Source organism: Episyrphus balteatus, chromosome 4, assembly GCF_945859705.1.
Source record: "Episyrphus balteatus chromosome 4, idEpiBalt1.1, whole genome shotgun sequence".
Lineage (NCBI taxonomy): Eukaryota > Metazoa > Arthropoda > Insecta > Diptera > Syrphidae > Episyrphus > Episyrphus balteatus.
The window spans coordinates 16,749,033-16,774,078 of record NC_079137.1 but is presented as its reverse complement, the minus strand read 5'-3'; the positions used below and the strand labels follow the sequence as shown (position 1 = coordinate 16,774,078).

The following is a 25,046-nucleotide window of genomic DNA, read 5'->3' as shown; positions in this document are numbered from 1 at the left end:
TTTGGTTTTTATATCCGAGTTGGTTCCAGAAAAAAATGGAAAAAGGAAAGATGCTGCCATTAAGTACTTAAAGATTGTTAATATTTTAACAGCTGCCGTGTTTAATATTTTATTTTTTCAAGGAATTCAGAACAAAGACATTCTATGGGATAAATAATTGTGAGTTAGACAATCTGGATTTTAAGCCAGATATGCAGGGTGTCCCACAGTCACGACCCAAATGAAAACCGTGATTTTAAGTCGAAAAACCTAAGTGGCAATTTTCTCGTTTTCGTCCCGTTTTCAACTTATGGCGGTTTTTATGATTTTTGATCACTTTTCCTTTAACTGGCCTTATCTTTGCCAAACTACGTCTGATTCGAAAAATTTTTTTTGCAACCCATCAAGAATTTATTGCATTTTTAGTTTGTTTCATAACTTGTTTTTCTGCGGACAACCGTTTCTCCGCAATTTTGCATCAAACACAATTTTCTTCGTTTTTTAAGTTGTTTTTTATACTTTCATATCATTTTAGTAAAAAAAAAAAACACGTAAATGAGTATGAATTTTTTGCACATATTATTAAAGCCCAGTTTATTTTCTTAAAAAAGACTACTGAAAGTAATTAAAAAAAAAAAAATAAACTGAGTGAATTAAAAAAAAATAATTTTTAAATAAAAAAATTATTTAAATGAACTTAAACTTTTTCTGAGCTCTATCTATTTGTTCTTTTCTTAACCACAATAGCTCATAAAAAGTTTTTAGTTCAATTAAATTAATTTTGTATCTAAAATTATTTTTTTTTTAATTCACTCAGTTTGTTTATTTTTTTTTTTAATTACTTTGAGTAATCTTTTTTATGAAAAAAATATTATTTTTTTCAAGAAAATAAACTGGGCTTTAATAATAGGTACATATGTGCAAAAAATTAAAACTCATTTACGTGTTTTTTTTGGCTAAAATGATATGAAAGTGTAAAAAACAATTTAAAAAACGAAGAAAATTGTGTTTGATGCAAAATTGCGGCGAAACGGTTGTCAGCAGAAAAAAAAGTTGTGAGACAAACTAAAATTTTAATAAATTCTTGATTGGTTGCAAAAAAAATCATTCGAATCAGACGTAGTTTGGCAAAGATAAAGGAAAAGAGATCAAAAATGATAAAAATCGTCAAAACTCGAAAACGGGACGAAAACGAAAAAATTGCCTCTTAAGTTTTTCGACTTAAAATGACCTCAGGAATCCATGGTTTTCATTTGGGGCGGTGACTGTGGGACACCCTGTATAGAAATAAAAAATTGTTTTTAAAATTTTTGACAAGTTTTAAATCGAGTTCTCATAAGAGAGAACATGCACAAGTAATAATTGAAAAAGAATAAAACAGTAATTTCAAATTTTCTGATTTTGAATACCTTTTTATATATGCTAATCAAAATTTTTGAGAGGCAAGTATTCGGATATAGAAAAATCGCTCTTAAAAAATTCTATGTATGTATAAGCAAATGAAAAAGAGCAATGTTTAGATGGCCTACAAATTTGAAATATTTCTTAACGATCGCTTACTTATAAATTCCAAATTATTTGAACCATTTAGATACCTATTATATTAAAATAAAGGTAGCCGTTTTATCTAAGGTAGCCGTTATTTCGAGGATGGAGTTTGTCTATTAAGACTCTGGAATAAGCACAGACAACAAAACCAGCGATAAAATCAAACGAAAAATTTCTCTTGGTAATTTTGGTCCGTCAATGCAATTAACCAATGACCCTCTCTCGAGCAACCAAATTGTCTCTATACAAAAATCTATTAATCATCAAAGTCTTGCTGTATGGAGCAGATGCATGGACTTTGACCTAGGAGAAAAATAAATTGTTTGCTTGAAGCAATTTTTGATTCTGTTGATGGTGGTCCTAAGGGCGACTGACCTTGCAGATGTAGACCTCGGCTCAGGTGGCACTCGCCAATGGAATGGGACCTTAATCAACTTGGTGTGCAAACTTGGAAGTAGCTGGCTAAGAAGAGAAAGAGAGAGACTTGTTTGTTACCTACACTGAAATAAAAAACGCAATGTAAAAATGTACATCAAACAAACTGAATCATCTTTGAAAATTAAATTTTGTTTCAGACTTCAGCTTTTTGTTTCAAAAACCACTTAAAATTGACGTGGTTTCACTTTGATTTTAAAATGATCATCTTCAACGCAAACTCATTTCGAAAAATAGCTAATCAAAATGGTTTCCGTTAATTTTAAATTGTTTCTCCTTTAGTCGATAAGTTTATTCAGTTTAATACAAGACTTAATGAAGAAGTCAAGGATAAATTTAATCTTCAATCTTTCCCGTTTCTTAGAAAATAGCTAAAACAACCTATATAATAGGACAGATCAAGACCTATTTACAAACTTTACTTACATATGTATATGTGTATCAGTGTTTTCGTAAAAATGTATAGGAGAAAAAAAATGAAAAAAAAACTTAATCCAGCTCAAGACTACCAAAAAACTTACAAGTATACTCTTCGACATCACTTATCCTGATCTTTCAACTATACCACCATAGAATGTTGGTTTTTTTCCTATCATGTTGCCTTTGTATTTCCTCTGCCATCGTCTAGTTTTCTCATTTTCACTTAAAAGCTTTTCTGTCTCCCGAAATGCAATTTGTATCCGCATCTTACGTGACAGTTGAAACATCTGCATTCCAAACTGAACTATATATAGTTGTCACAGGAATAAACAAATACACACACACACAACCACACTTCGTCGTCGCCTTCGCCCGCAAAAACACAACAATCCAGCTTATAGTGCCTTCTCAGGGAAAAATTGAATTTTCATCCATTCTATAGCGGTGATGGGATGAGTTGGCAGGCGACAGGGAGTCCTGTCGAAAGACAAGAAAAGGAAGGGAAGTCTTGTCAAAAACGCTCCCAATCGTCTTAAGAAGTGAGACGTTAGTGGTATATTTCTCCCGGTGCACATAACACGTACCACATGCAGCATTCATACACCATCTCTACCCAAACCATTGTTCTCACGAAATTGAGTGAATGAATAACAGGAGTTGTGCACGTACATGTCCTTTTCCGGTATCCGAAAAAGAAAACAGTTTTAGCATGGATGATAGAATTCTATATTGCATGATTACGTAAGTTCCCACCCACATCCAGACGACCGCGACACGGGAGGAAATAGAAGAGAGTTCGGAATGGAACTTTGGGACACTCGTTGCCATATGTCAAATGATATAGATTGAACGATCCGATATCAATCTCTCATCTTTTTTTCTTTGTTTATTTTATTTCACCCGTTCGTTTTTATTCGGTGGCTGCTTCGAATACGAATGCGAGTTCCAAAGGAGAAAAAAAAAGAGTATACGAGTATACAGTACACCCTGGGCAATTGTTAAAAGATCATGTGGCGTGTTCTTTCTTTTCTTTGAACTTTCACCTGGTACATTATTGTCCTTGTTGGACATCTATTTGCGTTAACTCCTTCTTGGAGAGATTCATCATTCATGTTATTTTCCATTTGACGCTGAATTAGTTATAACGATAGCTGCTGTTCTGGCTGGTAACAAAATGTGTTTTTTTTAGAAGTGCGACAAGCTATATAAAATGACAGGACAAATATTTGCTAGGAATAACAGTGTGTTTGTTCAATTAGAGAGCTGTAAGTTCAAAAGGTGAAATCGGAGATTTTTCGTCCATTAATCAAAAAACGACAGGCAACGTTGGAGGGAATTTATGAAATTTATGGTAATGCTGTCATAAGTCCTGTATATTGATTTTTATCGAATAACCTTTTGGCATATAAGTAAGTTTTATAGATAAATATGAAAGAGGTTTCTTTTAAAAGAATCGATTCAAATTTTAATCACAAAGTATATTTGGTTTAAGGTTGGTAAGCGAATGGCCTGATTCATTTAATTAAATTCGTATAATAGAAAATCATCTAAAAAATCAAGAGAACTTGTCAGAATTAAACAAAATCTAATACATAAACGAATTTTGTTGAAGGATATCCTTTTGAATAAGAGCTTCTAATACCAACTCTCCTAATAAGTTCAAAGGTAATTTTGTTACACAACTAATGAACTAATTGAGCTCCAGAGGAGAATAATGTCCAGTTATATTTCATTCTAAAAGAAGTTAGAAGAGAAACTGGATGGTATCTTCACTCACTGATGGAAGGATTACAGAAGATTAAGGACCAGTTTGTTCACAATCGATTATCTTTTTAGGCAGGGCTAAGGGTAATTCGTATAAAAAAGGCATGTTTTCGTGATTTTTTTGTGACTACACAGTTAAAATCTATTTATTTAAACTAATGGCACATTTGAAGAATATTTTATAAAAACTTTCTAGAAGAAATATTAAAAAATACGTCAATGACTGCAATAATTCGGGTGTGTCTCGAAAAAGGAGAGTTGCGGTGCTCCTCATAACTTGTTATTGGATCATCCAAAATCAAAAAATTAAAGTGCATTCGTTAAATAATAGTTTTTCCCAGGAAACTTTGAAAGAGTTTTTTTAAAATTTCAGTTTTTTACTTTTTAGAACACTTTGAGAGGAATAACGCGATTTTTAGCGAAGAAAATCTTCTTTTGTTACTGTACAATATCAATATACCTATTATCAATAAATTAAAAAAAAAATAAACAGTCCATCTCGTAAATTATGCAAAAAAATAGTGTTCAAAATTTCAAAAGAATCGGTGCTTTGAAAACGTTTTAAAGTTTTAAGTTTTGGTATAAAACATTCAGAAATTTAAAAATACTCATAACTTCGTCAATTTTGCTCCAATCGACTTAAAATTTTGACATAATTTTAAATCTTTTACGTTTTTTCAAATTGGTAATTCTTCGAACGATGATTTGGAAGTCATGACTGTTTATCATAATGAGTTTGGGAATCGCATTTGAATTTATTGTGAAGTGAAAAAATAATAAACTGCTGTTAAAACTGAATTGATCGAGAATCGACCCTCAGTGGCCGGCATATGATTAAGATCATTTCATTATTACTGTCTCAATTAAATCAGAAAGGTAAGATAGTAATCTTATGCCCCAGCAACTTGTAGTAGCTTCAACACAATGTTTGTATTTGTGCCGATCCTGCCGCCTCTCCCTTCCGAGTAAAAGGTGAGAATTTCATGTCACTCTCATAGAAAAGTTTCTCACGTTGGAAAGATATCTAAAAAAATTCTTGTGACAGACAGTTATATAGATAGAATTCAATTTAGATCTATACATACGTAGCGAAAGCGAACTATATCACGTAAGTCATGGGATGCATCTCTTGCTCACCCAGTTTCTAACTTTTTCTATCTCTCATTCTTCCATGCCACTCGAATAGAAAAAATATCTTAATCAGGGATAGCTAACCACCTGTTCAGTAGTGTCCTTTCGTATCCATAGCAATAGCGCTTTGACAAAAATGGATTATTTAGGAAAATACCCTTTAAATAATGAATTCTAATTGCCTGAGGGTAAATCTCTGCTATTACCAACAGCATACTTCAGACGCTTACAGCAACCATGACGATTGAATATTAATTTACAAAGAATTTGTATTCAACAATGCCAAAGGACGTGTCCTGCGTTAAAATATTTTTAGATCTGCAAATGCAAAAGTGATGTTGATGGTTTTCTTAGAAAATCTATGAATTAATATTAAATTTGGTCCCAAATAATTCGATTTCATGGAACAATATTCAAATGCTAAAGATAAAAATAGGTAAGTTTTTTTATTTGAAAAAAGAAAAAAGAAAATAGTTTTTCGATATTAAGTCCTTGAAATTATAAGAGTGTAGTTTGTTATTGGTTAGGTAAATGAATTTTTAAAGTTGAAATCAACAAAATACAACAAGAAGAAGAAGAAGAAGAAGAAGAAGAAGAAGAAGAAGAAGAAGAAGAAGAAGAAGAAGAAGAAGAAGAAGAAGAAGAAGAAGAAGAAGAAGAAGAAGAAGAAGAAGAAGAAGAAGAAGAAGAAGAAGAAGAAGAAGAAGAAGAAGAAGTCTTGACAATCTTCGACTGTTGAGTTCAACTATCTTAAATGTGCTCGTACATCACCTGCTTTGGATCAGGGCAATTTTGCCTTATGTGCGTGTAGTATAGAAAATATCAGTTATCCAAGTTACTTAAACGTACCATGCGCCATGACAACCAACTTTTCCATATAGCTTACACACAAAAAAGCTGTAAGTAAGTTTAGTTTTTTTTTTTTAATGTTCAACTGCTGTCTGCCGAACAAGTTTAAGGTTGACCTAAAATGACGACAAAAACTAAAAATGAGGCTTTGTTCCTGATGGCCTCAGCAATAATAATCAGTTTTCGAGAAAAATTGATACCAACGCAAGGCTCGAGTACGATAACTTTTGGCCGAAAACGGTTTTTTGAAGAGGTATTCAATACAATTATTTTTTGTTATGGGAAGGAGGGTCTATGCTCCCCCTTTTAGGAGGGAAGGGAAAATTTCTAAAAAAACTACTAAAAGAATTATTAAAAAACAACGGCAACACTTACAAATACCTGTGATACCTTTTTGCTAGAATATACACTTAATTTAAGTTTTTAAATCAAATTATTTTAATCAGTTGTTTTCGAAATAGTCGATTTCAAAGTCAACATTTGTGAAAAATAAGTATGAAAAAATACATTGAATACAATTTTTGTCTTTTTTTGACTTTGGATTTCAATACGGGATAAATCGATAATGTAAACTAACTCAATAAATTCCTTATCAAATACTGAAAACCATATGTTGTTAAGCCTTCTAGTTTTTGAGAAAATTAAAAAATAGGAAAATTATAATTTCTTTATCAGATTTTTATTTTCTTGGCTATTTTGTCTTTACCATTATCAAAAATCAAAAATTTAAAAAGTACTGTGCTTAATCTACTTGGATTCCATGAATGGGTTTTATTTCCATTTAAAATTGAATCTTAAAACTAAAATTTCTTGGTACCAGTGTGGTACCAGAACGCTCATTAGTGAGCCTAATAATGAAAGTAGTTTTCCTCCTTCCCATAACAAAAAATAATTTTATTGCATACCTCTTCAAAAAATAGGAACAAAGCCTCATTTTTAGTTTTTTGTCGTCATTTTAGGTCAACCTTAAACTTGTTCATGTTCACTGTGAAATCCTTTATGCAACTATTGAATTTTTTTTGATTTAAAGTTTATTAGTGATTTTATGCTATGAAGAATTTATCAAGTGATTTAAATTAAATATTTCAAGTACCTAAACCCTATTTAATAGAACAGAAAAAAAAACACATTTATGCATTTTTTTTAATAAACAATGTTCAATTCTTACTGCTGTACTTATATTGAATTTTTCTACAAAACAATACAGTAATCGTTTAAAGTTTTTTTTTACTTAAAAAATGTATGTGTTCAAAAGTATTCTAAACTTTGATTTGATTAAAGACAGTCCATTTTATTTTAACAGTATACAAAAGTTTCAAAAAAAATTAAAATAAAAAAATACAGAGCTAATGCAAATGAAATTAAATTATAATTTATTATTAAAGACTAGAGGAAAACTCTCAGCCTGATGACAAATTGCTCTGAAACTCTGCAGAAAGCCATACATCATGTGATGCCGCACGTAATGACCAAAAGTTTTCGCTACTGGAATATTCATTTTTGTTTTCTAAAGAGGGCACCCAGTACACGACGAAATCATGTTATATGGTATCCTTGTAGAGTAATGAAAATTTATTTGATATTTGCACAAGGCATTCGTTCTTGACTAAAGTTATGAATATATACATATATTTTTATATGTTATAGGATAGAAACACTCTTATTCGACAAAGGAGATACTAAATTTATAAGTTAGTGTGTATTTTTTTTATTTAAATGTAATGTAATGATGGAGAAATGTTTGAAATAAACTTAAATTCTACTCTTATTTATGTAGAAAAGGACTGGTAATGAATAAAATTAAAAAGAATTTTTTTTTATTTTGAGAAGTTTTTCCTCATATGAAGGTAAAACAAAACTTTAAACAAAAACTCAATGTCCGCGTTTAAATATAAGTCTTTCATAACATAGAAATTTCATCATTGGGACAATTTTTTTTTGTTTTTTTTTTCAAAATTAACACTTTTTCGGAAACTTCAAATGTATAAAATATTAGTACCTAAATATTTCTTAGAAGTAACGATATCAGATTCATATAATAAAGTTGGCCTTATTTAACTCAAATGGAGTGTATATACACTTTCACACAAATCGGTATGTGTAAGTTCAACTTATGTTTCTTATGTAACAAATAGAGTTTTAAAATCTGTTCACTGTAGCGAAAAACATGATTTTGCAATTTCAGAAGTAAAATTTATAAAGGAAATGAATCTAAATAAACAAATCAACATAATTTCCTTTCTTGTTTAATTGTATGAGAGAGCTGTTAATAACATCATTTGTGTTACTTCTAAATATAATAGCCCAGTCGGGATGTACAAAAAATTAAGCTGAAATGGAAATAATTAGATCGTGCAATTTTTTTTCATAGGATGATAGAGGGGATCACTGGGAGCTTAAAACCAGTTTTTCGGGAAAATCGACTTTGTGCTTAAGCCGCCATCTTGGATTAAAGGTAAAACACGTTTTAGTGAATAACTCGGCCATTTTTGATTTTTGACAAAAATTAAATATGTAAAACTTGTAGAAAATTTTATTTTCTATAACTTTTGTCTTAATAAATTTTTCTATATGACCTATATTTTTCGAGTTAATTTGAAAAAACTATACCCCTACTCAGCTTAAACTTTATACCCGCTTTGATTATAGATTTTAAGATGAACGCAATATGGGAGTGTTTTTATATGTTTTTGGGGATAATAAATCTAGCTGCAATGTTAGTTTTTGCAAATTCATGAAATTTTATAAACAAAAGGAACTATCTCAAAATCGGTAAGTGTCGTTTTAAACAAAATTGGTAAATATTATAATTGATGTCTAGCAAGACAAGCAAGTTTTTGAATTTTTCAAATCGGTTCATTAATGCCTGAGATATGACCAATTGTTTATGACTCACTCTCTCTTTTAAGCTTTTATTATAAACAATTGGTCATATCTCAGGCATTAATGGACCGATTTGAAAAATTCAAAAACTTGCTTGTCTTGCTAGACATCAATTATAATATTTACAAATTTTGTTTAAAACGACACTTACCGATTTTGAGATAGTTCCTTTTGTTTATAAAATTTCATGAATTTGCAAAAACTAACATTGCAGCTAGATTTATCATCCCCAAAAACATATAAAAACACTCCCATATTGCGTTCATCTTAAAATCTATAATCAAAGCGGGTATAAAGTTTAAGCTGAGTAGGGGTATAGTTTTTTCAAATTAACTCGAAAAATATAGGTCATATAGAAAAATTTACTAAGACAAAAGTTATAGAAAATAAAATTTTCTACAAGTTTTACATATTTAATTTTTGTCAAAAATCAAAAATGGCCGAGTTATTCACTAAAACGTGTTTTACCTTTAATCCAAGATGGCGGCTTAAGCACAAAGTCGATTTTCCCGAAAAACTGGTTTTAAGCTCCCAGTGATCCCCTCTATCATCCTATGAAAAAAAATTGCACGATCTAATTATTTCCATTTGAAATGTTTAATTCTACTGGGCTATAATGACATTTAACTTAATACATTTATTCCCACGCAAAAATTTCTATCACATTTAATTCATGCCAAACGGAATGACAAATGAAGAATTATCCTTGAGACATGGGTATACCTACATTTTTTGTATTGCTGGTATCACTGTATCAGCGATGGCATTCAAAAGTCAATTTTTCAAAATAAAATTACCAACGACGACACCAAAGCCTGAAATCAAATCAAATCGAAAGAGAGAGCAGCTTTATTAGAATTGGCAGATTGTGGTGGGTAAGTGTATGGTAAATTCGTAATGGTATCTCAAATATTTAAATGATGTTATATACATGGAGGTTTTTTTTTCATTTGAATCCAATTCATCAATGACTGGGGAATAAAACCATAAGAGGCTTTCGGAAATTAGGATCATCGAGTTTGAAAGGTATACGGACTTTGAGAATTTTTAAAGATTTACAAAATATTGATAAGAAGGAGAAACAAGAAGGAATACACCTTACCCCTTTTACGTTTGGTGGTTCTATGTAACATTAGTAATGTCAGAATCCAATAAGGTTTGATTTAAAATTTACCTATATACAGAAAGCGAATGATTCTTAAGCGAAACAACAGTCATTTAAATAGAAAATTTCAATTTTATTGATCATCTTCGATAGTATTGTCTCGAGGAAACAAGATTTAATTGGTTGCTGTAAGCGTTCTCACAAAGTGAAAACTATAATCGATTTTTGTTTGCTTTGAGTCAGAAGTGAGTCAAAATTGGATTTGAATATTAGCATTGTGAAATTGTATTCAAAATCATATATAAAAGTGGAAAGTTCTAGTGTATTAGTTTCGAATATTTATGATGTTTAAGGGTGACGAACACGAATCTCCAGTTGTCCAGCAAAAATTTCTCAGCGAAATAATGCTAATAAAATTGTTTTCTTTTGCTATTGAAATATTAGGTACTTCAAAAGTTAATCGACATTTTAAACCAGAATTTCAAAAAATTAAATCTTAAGGCTTTTTTCCAAAATGTTGCTTTGTTTTAAAATTATCTAAGTCGTTTATAAGAATGTTAGAAATCAGGAAAGTTATTCAACGAATACCATGGATTGAATATCCAAAATTGGAACTTGCGGATTAGGAGTGTTTTTTTTTTAATTTTGCCTTTGGTGTCATATTGTTTCCGAAAAATCACATTTGCATTTATTTATATCAATGACAAGTCGAAATACAATATATCTATATCCAAATGCATTTATTAGAAAGAATTTTTCTTTCTACAATTAAAATCTTACCCTTAAACATCATACTATTGATATAATCCTATCCCACATAGATTAAACTTAAAACTTTTCTTAATAATTATATTTTGACCTCTAACCCTAGACAACAATAAAAGAGAAACGATTGATTTTCTATACCTAATAAAAGAACATTAATTTGAAGCAACTCTCCAAACGCACCACAGCACAATTCTTCTATTTAACTGCCTTTTCCAATTTAGAACTCTTTTCTTTACAATATATATTTTTAAAAGATCTATAAATATCTTTTTTCTCATCTATACCAATTCAGAACCTTCATACAGCTCTTTTAAGTCTTCACAATGCCTGTAGTATGTATATTTATTTAGTATATTGTATACATTTTTATAGTTCTATTTATCACATGGCTCGGGCTTCAATCCTGTCTGCCACTTTGATTGCTTGTTCATTTCACATACCTACTTCTTATACTAAAAGAGGTTTTTGTGTTCAATAAAAGAAAATCACAATAAATCAAATTCGAAAAATCTACCCTGGTTTTTGATGTTTTCTGATGGCTTCCAAATGCAAAACAATGTTGCACACATTTCTCACATTCAAAAGCATTTCCTTTGACGATGAAATCCTCTCTCTTGAAATTACTTTCATTCCGGATCCGGATATCACGATATAACACTCTCGTCAATATCACCACCATCGCACATACGCAGTTAGATATTCAAACTGTGGAATCTCTGTGTGTATATTCTGAAAGAATCGTCCTTCGAAAAAGAAATTGATAGATGCAAAGCTTTAGTGAGTTAGAAATGAAAGTAAAAGAAAGCGTGTGAATGAAATGAAGGATGTAGCAACTCGAAGGAATCGATTTAGATTCACAACGCAAACCCATATACAGACACACACATCAAAACAGAGACGAGCCATTGAATTGCAAAAAAGGATGAGTTAATGAAGATAATGCGAAATACGCACCTTCAAAGAAATTCCACTTGAAGAAGTTTTTCGGAAATGATCTCGGATGGATATGAAGCGAAGGTGGCATTTGTATCCAAGCAGAAGAAAGGCATTAAGAATTTCTTTGCCTTTGGTAGGTAGTTATTTTGGAATTGAAAAGAGCCTGCCTGAATACCTCATTCATTTCTCAGCAGACACAAGGATTTAATGTAGCGCGAAACGTAAAAAAAATATAGGTAGGTACTATTAACAATAACAGAGTCTTCCATCCTTGATCGGCATCAGTAATGTTTGTTATCAATCATACCCTTTAATTGCTACAACCATTTTACTCCATCATGCGGTATTACAAAGATTGCATCTTTGGTCAAGGTAATGTGTTATGAGTACAACAGTTTGCCAGATAAGATTCAATAATTAATTACTTTAATAGTTGCAATGTCGTGTACGCGTCTGTTGGTTGCATAATAAATCGCTTCATAATGAATATCATCTCCAAGTTTGGAGTGGATAATTCCGAAATTTGCATAACTTTAGCTGGCAGGTACGTATCCGAATACAGGATAATAAGAATTAAATGATTTAGATACTGACTCCATGGAAGGTGTTCGATTTTCTTTAATGGCGCTTCGTTAGGCCTGTTGAATGGGTGTAACGTGTAACTATTTAGGAGAAAATCCTATGGAAATGTGTATGGGAGAAAGCCTCCTAATGAAAAAAATTCCATAAATATCATTCTCTTTCTGTTTTAATTTTGTTTCCTTGTCGTTAATAACAATGAAAAAGTGAAAAAAGCACAAAATTACCCTAAACTTTTTGATTGGAATCTCCCGAACGCATGCTTCCGGGAGTTTTCATTCAGAATCGGGCTGAATGGGTTTCAGTGTTTATAAAGATAGTTAATAAGAAAACATGGTTTTCCCAGAAAGATAAACCTTTTCACAAAATACGCACAAAACTCATCGAAGTAAAATTTTCTCTTTCATCTTAAAATCTTAAGTTTCAATCTTCGAATTTTCTACATCATTTAGAAGTTTCAGCAATTTTAAGCTTCACTTGTAACCTTAACGTATGCCATCCTTTATATTGATATGTTAATATTATAAACAAGGTCTTACTAAAACTAGGTCAAACCGAGTTTGTTCCAACACACTAAAACCTAATTCCAACTATCGGACGACTGTTCCAACACTCATTTAACCATTATATTAAACTGGTCTCTGGTCGTCAGAACTGTCAAAAAAATTTTCTCAACCACTTTTCAACCAATTTTTATAAATATAAAATCGATGTCCAAGTGAAAAAAATGCGAAAAAAGCAGTATTTTGGATTTTCTTGAGTTGAATCGTTATGAAAAGTTTCATAATTTTATTTCCTCAAGCAATTTTCTATTCAACAGTCATACAAAATCCTGGTTAGTTAACAGGTTTTTTTTTTTAAGTTCCACAGAGAAGCTGAAACTATTGTTATGTCCCCTGACTTCCGGTCACATGTTCAATTCATATACCTACTTTTTCAAAGGAAATATTATTTCATTTAAATTGGTACCTATCTTTGAATATTGTGTTAAACGCACATGATTTATACCCTCCTTATAAGTCAACAACGTGACCTACATACTGACAATCAAAATTAATGTAAGTAGGTATATAACCTATTTAAATAAAATGTAAAAAAAAATGTATCCCAGTCTTTTTTATCTTTTATTAAGAAAAATAATCAAATGTGACAGTTGATTTAATATTTTGATCCTTGACTAATAAGCATAATATCCTAGGGTTTATGGTATTGGTATTAGTATTGGATGATGATTAGATAAATTTGTGTAATTCCAAAATAGACAAGGGTGATTAAGTGAATACATTAAAAACTAGATGATTTTTTTTGAATAAAAAGGGTTTGTTCGATAAACAAATAATAGCGAAACAATATTATGAACGATTGAACATCTTAATATGCATTTGGTTTTGCAACAAAAAAGTTAGAATTTTTGTTTAATGGGTGTTTTCAACCACATAACTTGAGTTTTAAGCAAAATATATTAAAAATACATTATGCATTGATACTTTCTGTATGCTTTCTTCAAATACGCAGATGCAGACTTAAAGTCACTGTATCTTGAGGGATCAAAAAAGTATTATGTATAAAAAGTTTCTTACAAAAGTAAACGGAAGCTTGGGACTAGCAGAATAATCCTATTCGCTTCTATTGAAACGCAGAATCACACAGCCAATTTTTCGAAAAATAAATAAAATTCTGGTACTTACTTCATGTAGATCTGAATACATATAACAAGAATTAGGAGCTGAAAGACTGCTCAAGTAATTTTATCCAATCACCATTTCGAATTTTACAATGCACAAATAAAAGGCAAACTAAAAAGGAAATTCCCTTTCCTTCAACCACAGGACGAGAAAAAAAAAAATTAGAAACTTTACTACAGTTTATGCACGAGTATGATTTAAGATTTTAATATTTCCCTTACAAAGGGAACCATAAAAACACGACCTTTGAAGCAAAAATGTGTTATAAATTTTCTGGGGAAAACATAAAAGAAGAAGCTTTTGATTGCAATCTCCCCATTGTTCTCCTGCCCTGCGGCAAAGATCATACCATCATCCTTTCTTATTTCTAGTTCCAAACAAGCAAAGGCCAGACAAACGGCTCTGTAGGAACAATTTGTCGTTTTACAATATAAATGCCGACATTAAAGTGCTGTGTTAAGTCTTCGTCGTATCGTAGATCGTAGTCATCGTCATCGTTGTCATATGAAAATTTTCTTATTTGTTTCCCAGGATTCAAATAAAATTCACTAAGACAACGATAGGCTCTAACCATAACAAAGAAAAATAAAAACACTAAACACCCAAGAAATGAAAATATGCAAAGGATTTTGCATCATCAAAGGAAAAAAGGTTTATTATTAAAATGCGTCAGCAAATCATGTCAGATATTTTACTGTGTTGTGCACACACAAAACAATCACCTTGTATTTGTTGTGTGAATGAAGTCCCGGTGCTGGAGGCAGCAAGGATTTTGTATAGCTATATAGAGATGGTAGATTGTTGGGCAAAATGGAAAGAATTTTTACTGGGTCAAAGAGGCAAACGGAAAGTTTATTTGTATAAATATTCATATTCTTTTGTTGAAATGCCTAACACTCGCCCACCCACGAGATATTATAAGAAAGAGATTCTTTGGAATAGGAAATGTTTTTTTTTTGTTTTGTTAATTTAAAAATGTATTAAAATTGAAAATTACCAGATGCCTTGATGAGAGGTGAGAGGGTTTTTATTATTAGTTTGAAAACCTTCTATGTGGCAAAGGGAAAAATTAAAAAATATTCTATTGTTTTAATTGAAATATTTTTGAACCTCAGGCTTGCCTTTTATGTTTGAAGTTTGCAAAAATTGTCGATTGGAGAAAATTTGCATGGTCAAAAACATGAATTAACATAAATGTTTCCATTTTGCAACGTCATAATCATTTACTGGTTTTTAGATTCCTGAATGTTCCATACCCTTCTACATCTGCAGCAAATCTCTTGGTAAATAAAATACAAGACTGTATCACACGTACTATTACCTACCATAAAAGTAACTTGGAATTTAAAGTTTTTTATGTAAACTAAACATCCATAAGAAAATTCTTTGAATATATAATTGGATCATTAGTGTTATACCTAAGAAAAAATGTAAAAAAAAAATTATAAAATTTACTCTTAACAGTATGCCCTTTAAGGTCATTTGTTGAAACGAAACTTAGGTAGATAAATTTAAGCTGATGCTGTAAATAAAACCTTAGAACCATTTCACCCACAACTGGCAACCGGGTAAAAGGCAAACCCAGTTTTTAGGGAACACATTTTTTATGAGCGCTTTTACGTGTACAAATCAAAAACGAATAGCAATCAGTGCCAGTACATCGGCGCGGCGCCGGTTGTGGGTAAAAAGTTGCACAAGGATGTGATCTTCTTTCTCAACAATAATTTGATAGTCTGATGCAATTTTTCTAAAAATTTAAGCACATTTAAAGTAATAAATTAAAGGAGCTGCTCAAAATAAGTGTGATCCTTATTATATTCTCCAAACTCCAAAAATATGTCGGTACAAAACTTGAAAAGTAAGATATTCTATAATTTAAAATGTATTGAGACTGAAGGCAAACACATTTATAGACAACAGGACAGACATTGAGTCTAACTAACCCTTTCTGCTAATTCGAAATAAAAGTTTATTATAAATGAAAACCAAAAATAAATTCCCATTATCGTCAAAACAAAAAACATCGGTACATTGTGAATATAATCCACTCCAGTACAAATCCATTTAAGAACCCACAATCTGGGTAAGCCTTTTTTACAATATCATTGTTATCCCTCATTTAACCATTTGGGCCTTTAATTAAAGAGATTAGAAGGGGTTCCACCATCTAGATACAATCATCATGCCTCAAAGCACAACAATGATGATCAACAAAAAAAAAACATTCCTTATCATCCCCAAGAACTATTTGGGCGTACACCTTCATTCAATGACTGGGTAAATCCTAGCCAAATCGAAGTTAAATTAAATAAATTCCTTCGAATAAAGGCGCCTAACCATAAAAATTGTTCAACTGAATTGGAAAAAAGGACACTGCGGCGATATGTATAGACCCCTATACAGATATAATTTAGGTAATATAAGAGTCCTTTTTGCTTTCATTGAAATGTAATTCAACCGCATTCAGAATAGTGCCTCTCTCACCTCTAACCTCTTCCTCTCTCATTCCAAACTGTATTGTCCTAGGCATACAAAGTAATGTGGAATCGCATTGACAAGGGTTACTTAAAGGAATTCCTATATTGTCCTTTATGTGAAAACAAACAGAGCGAAAGGTGAAAGAAATGACAAAAGCAAAACAAAAAAAAAATAGCCTTGGAGACACCAACAAATATCTGAAAAAAAATGGAAGAAAAACAAAGAAAACTTTTAGCCCACAGTTATTTGCAAAGGATAACAAAGGTAAAATTGATTTCGTGCTTTCTGCTTAATTAGACAAGAGGACGGAGGCCTCCTCCTTCACTTTGCTTATGTGTTTGTCGATGTCAATATATCTCTTATATGAAATTAAAGATTTGGGGCGTGTAGTTTGTAAGCACTTTCAGGTACAATCTTTAATTTAATTTTTAGGCTTTCAAAAGAGAATTTCAGTTAATTATTATCAAAAAATACGATCAAAGGATGATGACTACGACAACTTCAACGATTTTACCCACCTACATAGGTATGTACTTAACTTACATACCTGCATACAGATTTTTTTTTTTTTAAGTTAAATCTTGAAAAATATCTGTTTTCGACAAGCAACCCTTTCATGTTTTTAAATAGATACACAGCATGGAGCCTGCAAAGATTGTATATGGATAACAACATTTTATCCTCGAGTGAAATTGTTTGGAAATAGTTTCCTTCCCTGATGTGAAGTGGAAAAGGAAGTGGAGTTGCTTTCACCACACCATGCTTTTGAAAGCCATTCAAGTTGTGTTGGTTGTGACACTCAGCTGAATGGAGAAAATCCTGATGTTAATACGCGCGTGTCAGCATACTGAACGAAAAGTCATCCATCTCTGCTTACACACGCGAGGAACTCCAACTAGGTATAATGCAGAGAAAAAAAAAATGTTTTTATACATGAATTAAACTGCACGACAGTAAATTGAGTACCTACAATAATAATTTATATTTTTTAGTTAAAACAAATATTCGACTTGATACTTGAACACTTTTACATGACTTTCACCTGTAAAGGGCGCCATATCAGGGGCGTACAAACCATTGGGGCAAGCGGGGCAGTATCCCGTCACGCCCCAGGCCCCCGAATGGAGACAGTGCAGAGAAGGCAACTTTTTATACATGAACAAAGCAAAAAGATAGGATGTTTAACATGAATCACTTCGGAAACAAGAGAGACAAATTATATTCTTCAGTGTAATGCATATTTATTTCATCTAAAAAAAATATTACCTCAGGAGCCCCAAACACTTAGAGCTCCAAAAAATATTACTTGAATAATATTAGCGACCAACGTATGATACATCAGGGACCCATATAAAAAGAGTAGGGCGTATACGTACTTTTTGTATTTGTTCTTAATTCCTATATCAAATGGGACACAAATATCAAGGGTCCCCAAAATTTAGTCTTGCCCCGGGGCTCCGGCAACTCAACGTACAACACTGCACCATTAACCTACAGTTCAATGTGACATATTTTATCCTATAACCAACGTAGGTGAATGGCGCTCTCAACAATACTTTATTTTTCGAATTAGAATAAGTAGTTTAAAAGTTTTTACGGAGTAGTTAAAAAAAAAACATACATATATACATTCTAGCCAAACACATAACCCTACTTTTGGCTTTGCCATAGTCGGCAAAAATATAGCAAAACATAACTTGCGTAAGAACATCAATGAGGATGCAATACAAGTTGACTTATTTAAATGACGCACAATGTATATAAAGTTTTGCATGTGCGACCAAATTCCCGTGATCCACCTCTAATTAGATATGTAAAATTTGTGTGCAGGATTATTTTAAAGGACGTTCAAAATACATAATTTTTAATGAGAAATGTTGCCGCGGTAATAGTCCCAAAGGACTGCAAAAAAAGTTTATAATTTTGGTTTTGTTTTTATGGTAGAAACCAACAAAATAATAATGCATGAATCAGAGATAAGTGCATTCATAACTAAATATTGAACATACACAAATTTAACTCGTATGTAATAATTTTTGAAGTTATACTTCTTATGGGAGGGTGGGTATGAAAATTTACTTTTTGACAAGAATGTCAAAGGGATTATGACGCGATCACCCTGGGTAGCAGGGCTGTCGTTTCACCTTTAGAGTAGGCAGTACTTTAGTATTTAAAAATGCAGTACGCCGTAGTACGGCAAACATAAAACACACAACACGTTGCAAGTTACATGTTTCATGTGGCAAGTTGCATGTGGCAAGTCGTATGTGGCAAGTTGCATGTGGCAAGTTGTATGTGGCAAGTTGTGTGTGGCAAGTTGCATGTGGTAATTTCCATGTGGCAAGTTGCCAGGGTTGCAAAAAGCTCACATTTCAGCTCAGCTCACAGCTCAGCTCAAATTTGAGCTAGGTACCATAGCTAAGCTCATTTGAGCTGAGCTGAAAGTGAGCTGAGCTGAAAGTGAGAGCCCCAACTTCCAACGCATATATCTCGGAATTTTGAAGAAAATGAAAAAAATTTTTTTGATGCCAAAAGGTAGCGAGGACTCTAACCTACATTTGGGTACAACTCCCATCCCTGTAGGTGCACGCGTTCTCAAACCGGGTGAACTTAAAGGTAAAAAAAAAGTTAAGCCCGATTCTGAAAAAATAGGTATGATGTGGCGGTTTAACATGGAAGATGATTTTTTAAAAATCTGAGAATGTGCAAAGCGTAGGCCCATGACACAAGCTATCATTTGGCATCACTCCCAAAAATTGCTCTCAAGCCGTTTAGCTTCCAGGAGCGTTCAAAGATTCGGGGATTTTTCGAAAAAAAATGTTACCCCAACTTTCAAACGCGATTTTCTCGGAATTTTGAAAAAAATCGAAAAACCGGATTATACCACCATCGGCTAGCTGAGAATATAAGCTTTCATATGGCACCACTCCCCTGTCTCTAGATCAAAGCGTTCCAACGCCTATATCGCGGAATTTTGAAGAAAATGAAAATAAAATTTTTGATGCCAAAAGATAGCGGGGACTCTAACCTACATTTGGATACAACTTCCATCCCTGTAGGTAAACGCGTTCTCAAACCGGGAGAACTTAAAAGTAAAAAAAAATTAGGCACGATTCTGATAAAATAGGCATGATGTGGCGGTTTAACATGGAAGGCAATTTTTTAAAAATCTGATAATGTGCAAAGCGTAGGCCCATGACACAAGCTATCATTTGGCATCACTCCCAAAAATTGCTCTCAAGCGGTTTAGCTTCCAGGAGCGTTCAAAGATTCGGGAATTTTTCGGAAAAAAAAATTACCCCAACTTTCAAAACCGATTTTCTCGGAATTTTGAAAAAAGTCGAAAAACCGGATTCTACCGGAATTTTTTTTTATGATAAAAAAAGAAATATTTTACTAAAAAAATAGAAATATATTTACTATCAAAAACACCAAGAGAAAAGATCACGAAAAATTATCTGTCTTATTTATAAAAATATCTATGTGTTAAAATAATTCCATTAATAACTAGAACCAAACATCTTAAGCTATGGTGTTTTATAAAAGTTTAAAATATCTTCATATTTCATTGTACTTTCCAAATAAAAATCAATGTATCCTCTCACCCATCACAGCTCAGCTCACTTTACCTTAGCTCACCCAACAGCTCAGCTCACTTTCAGCTCAGCTCAAATGAGTTAACCATATATAGTACGTTCTGAACCGCACAACATGAGTAAAGTTCACAGATTAAATTGAAAACTACATGGACGCAAGGAGGATGAAAGAATTAATTTATTGTTCACTTGATAAAAATGTAAAAAACGAAGTGTGGATTAATTAATTTAATAATAGAAATTAAAAATATCAAATGAAATTCATTTACATATACTGAATGAGAAGTATAACTTCAGTCGAGTGTACATGTGTACACACACTCTTTTTTTTTATTAGAAAGTAACGTACATGAAAAGTTAAAATAGTAATTCCAGTTGAATTTTAGTCAAAAGGCACATTTTTGTTCTTCGTTTTTAAATTTTAAATATTTTTTTTTCAGCTTAGTGTTCAGTTAGCGTAAACTTCTTTTCTGAGATGGGATTATCGCTACGCTATATTTTATTTATTTTGTTTATTTTATGTTTGTTTTGGATTGTACACCAATTTTTTTTCAAGAGCTTCATGTAATCGATTAAATGTGTAAAACAATAAGAATTTTAGTCAAAAATATGGGCAGTTCAGTACTTTTGTCATGGTAATAGCTACCCATGACACGAGAAGCTTGTTGCTCCTAATCCGAAACTTTCCTACCCGGATTTACGATTTCGTTATAGGCAACACATGTCGTCAATACCTCTATAAGATGTTTGTAATACCTCTATTTTTTAGATGAAAAAATATTAAAAAACAAAAGTTCAGTATGTTTGGAATTTGAATATCTACGTAAAGTTTAATTTTGGCAATTTTTGAAACTTTGAGTTGAAAATTAAGATTAAACTTTAACAGTCGTATTTACTAGATTTTTGTTTACTTATACAGTGTATAATTTTTTTAAAATTTTCGGAAATATGTTTTATTTATCTAATAAAAATAATAATCACATTATTCGCGGTTAAGACAATCTACTCTTGTTTATAAGTTTGGCAGCTTTAAGACAACAATAAACAAGGTTTTTTATCACATTTTCCAAATTTAAACAGTTGTATAAAGTTATACAACATTTATAAATACGGGGGAAAAACTATTTTTTTAAGAGAAACTCCATAGGATCATTTATAAATATAACATAACTCTTATGCTCCGTTTCTATTAACTGTTAATCCGAAAGAATCTGAAATATAATCCTAAACTTTTTATATCTGGAGATCAACTATATACAATATAAACAAATTACTAATTATTTTCTTGTTTTACATGAGATTATTTTTTTGTCCTAAATAGATAACACTTAAGGAGGGAAAACCCTCTGGATTTTTTTAATTTTTGCATTATTATTTTTCCCTAAAAATTTCATTTATCAGCCGAAGAAACCATTTTTTTGGTCTTAGCCTTGAATGAAGCCTCAAAGGACCCCAGATAGTCCCGAAACCCATGCGTTCCGAGCCTACCACAGTACAAAAACGAAAACTATAAACGTATTTTTCTCGAAACACATTTTTTTCCGCGCCGTGCAACGTAGCTAAAAAACTAATGAAGCTATCGACTTAAAATTTAAAGCAAATTACTACTTGAATCATTGGCCATTGCATGAACCTAAAAGTTGGATTTAATTTTTACAGTAAATATTTTTTTTAACTACTTCTTTGTAAGAAAAACATTTTTTTTTCGTTTTTTTATTTCTAATTTTTATTTTTCATTTTTAAAAAATAATTTTAGGTTCATGCAATGCGTATTAATATCATCTTACGGAAAAAAATTTCCCTTTTGATATTAGATTGTTTCCTGGACCTGTGCGTTGCACGGCGCAAACTAGAGGCGCCAACTTTGAAGGCCTCTAGAGCCGCCATTTTGTTATTTTTTGATTTGAAAAATTTTTTATCAATACTTAATAATGTCAGTAATATATTGTTCTTTTAAAAATTTTAATAAGTGCTTTCAGTTTTTCATAAAAAATTATTGAAAAAGCTGTCGTCCAGAGGGTTTTCCCCCCTTAAGAAAATGTGCATCATTGATTATTGCTAAAATAAACAACAACGGTCCCAAGTGGCTACCTAATATTAAAGGAGCGTTTGAAGGTAGGAATTAAGATGATTTACAACGCACGAAGTGTTTTTCAGCCGTCAATATCAACCATATTGGAAATCAAAGTTGTTTGTTATTTCGCAATAATTGTTACAATTCGCGGGATATTACTATTTGGTAGTACCTCTGTTTTAGATTATTAACTTGGTGCAGCAAAAGAAAAAAAATAGACACAAAATATTTTTGGTTTCTTTTTCATACCACTTCATAAAGAAACTGAAGGTTTCTATCGAATTTAAACTATGTTGACATAAGTTGTAGCACTTAAACTGAGTTAACTTTCAAAGTTTTTAAATTATTTTTTGTATTTTTTTTTTTTTTTAAACTTGTTTTTATTTTTGTTCTAAAGAAAAAAACTTTCTTCATTGTGTCTTTTTTTACATATATATTTGTTATTCTCTATGCTAAGTCCTCAATTCGGCAATAACTTAAGGACAAACTTTTAACGCCTAGAGCTTGTTTCCCATCTCCTATTTCCGTCAACATTATACATAAACGATACTTTTTTGTATGACAAAATTCGTTTTATAGAACTCGATTAAAATTCATGAAATAGCCTTAAGTAGACAACGAAAAACTTTCAAATTTTATTTACCTACAAGCCTACAACAGCGACCGATGGACGACCGACGCAGACAAATGAAACTTTCTACACGTTGTCGTCATAAATGTCACCCAAAACTTGATTTTTTTATTTTTTTCTTTTTCAAAAACTTAAAAAAAAGTTTGTCTACGTAAAAATTAAAACTCAACAAACATGTTAAAAATTCATAAATCATGATTTCTATAAGTGGTTGACCGATTTATGATGACATATAAGTAAAAAATAAAAGAAGATTCTTTTCAATTTCAATCTCTAGTCCCTTTTTGAAAGGACAAACAACCATCCTCGTTCGTTTACATCCATTTCAAGGATTTTCACTTTCGCCTCTTTTGGCTTATCCGTATCTAAGCTGTTTTGCAATTTAAATTTTCCATCGCTTACGATACACCCCCTAAATGATGGAAAAACGACGACGATGACGATGATGCTGCGACAAATATTATGAGGTTACCCTCAACAAAATGCGCCCTGCCACTTTTAACACTCTGGCTCTTTGAAGGAAAAAAGCTTTATTATTATAACGCGAATGCTTTTACATATGGGTTTTTATTATTTCACCAGCATTGCTTTCGAAAACTCTGCTCATTTACATACATTTTTATTCTTATCTTGGTTTATTTTTGTGTGGTTGTTGTTGTTGTTGAAAAAACGCAACTGAAGAATTTAAAATGAGGACCCTCGGTCAACTGTTAAATGCTATTCATATACATATATTTACAAAATTTCATAACTTCTCACTAGAATACGTGATGCTTGAAATACTGTTTGTTCGCCAAGAGAGCGATATCAGTGGCGTTTTATGTGGTTTTTGACATTAAGAGTACCTACTCAACCGGGTGCTTGATATGAAATTGTTTTATATTCGGCGTTGAAGTATGCTGAAAATCAAACTTTATTGTGAAAAGTTTTTTTTTTTTTTTTAAGGAGACTTCACAATGATAAGGAATTTCCATCCCTCTTTATCTTTCTTGAGATCAATTAAATTACTTCTTTCTGATTCTAGGGGTTTTCTTTAAAGTTTTCTTTCGTGCAACTTCTATCGGTGGGCACCGTTAAGGATATATTTTGGCGAATAGAAACCCTTAAGTCTTAAGAGTTTTTGTTCGTGGGCGGAGATTTAAATGGACATGTCGGGAAAACAAACGAAGACTATGAAGATTGCCATGGAGGCCTCGGATACGGCATCAGGAACTCTCCTGGTGAAGACATCCTGAGCTCGTGCAAAACATATGGTCTTATCGTACTTAATACCATGTTCATCAAACAAAGCCGACACCTGGTCACTTACAGCAGTGGTGGAAATGAGACTCAGATTGATTACCATTTGGTGTCTAGTTTCATGAAACCTCGGGTCAAGGATTGTAAAGTGATACTGGGAGAATCATCGCCCACCAACACCGTCTCCTACTGACAGAATTTTTTATGGAGACAGTGAACGACAACAAAAAGACAAAGACTTTTGGGAAGATCAAATGGTATAATCTGGATAAGGAAAAAGGCGAAGCTTTTATTTCGAATATGAAAAATTATCTGTATAACAACACCAATATATTTCGAAATGAAGAGAGTACAGCACAAAGTATGTGGGACCTCCTACAGCGAACTTGCATAGAAAAAGCCAAAACACTGTTAGGGGTTTCAAAAGGACACAACCAACAAGGCAAAGAAACATGGTGGTGGAATGATGAAGCTAAAGCAGTTGTAAGTAAAAAGAAAATGGCTTTCAAAGCTTGGTCGAAGTGCCCCTCTAATAATACAGAGCAAAAGTCACGCCTCGAAGTGGAATACAGAAACTGCAAGAAAGAAGCGAAGAAGATATGTGCCCAAATTCAAGCCAAGAATACGGAAGACCTGTATCGGGGGCTAGATGAAATTTCTTCCCCGACTGCTGGTGCTATTCAAGAGCTACGACAAAACGTGAATAAGGGCGCAATCATCTTCAAAATAGCCGCTCAAAGAAGAAGAAATGCTCAGGAGATCTACGACAAAACGTGAATAAGGGCGCAATCATCTTCAAAATAGCCGCTCAAAGAAGAAGAAATGCTCAGGAGATCTGTTCGCCAAAGTTTATTAACAATGCTCAAGGCCAACTGCTTGTGGAAAACGAAGAAATCCTCCACAGGTGGCGACAGTATTGTGACGAACTTCTAAATGAACAATTTCC

General features: G+C 32.1%; 1 protein-coding gene across 10 annotated transcripts in view; it reads right to left on the bottom strand.

Annotated features, from left to right (window-relative positions):
* The window catches only part of LOC129917985 (high affinity cGMP-specific 3',5'-cyclic phosphodiesterase 9A), a 278,734-nt gene that overhangs the window by 45,137 nt on the left and 208,551 nt on the right, over window positions 1-25,046 (bottom strand). The window lies entirely within an intron of this gene.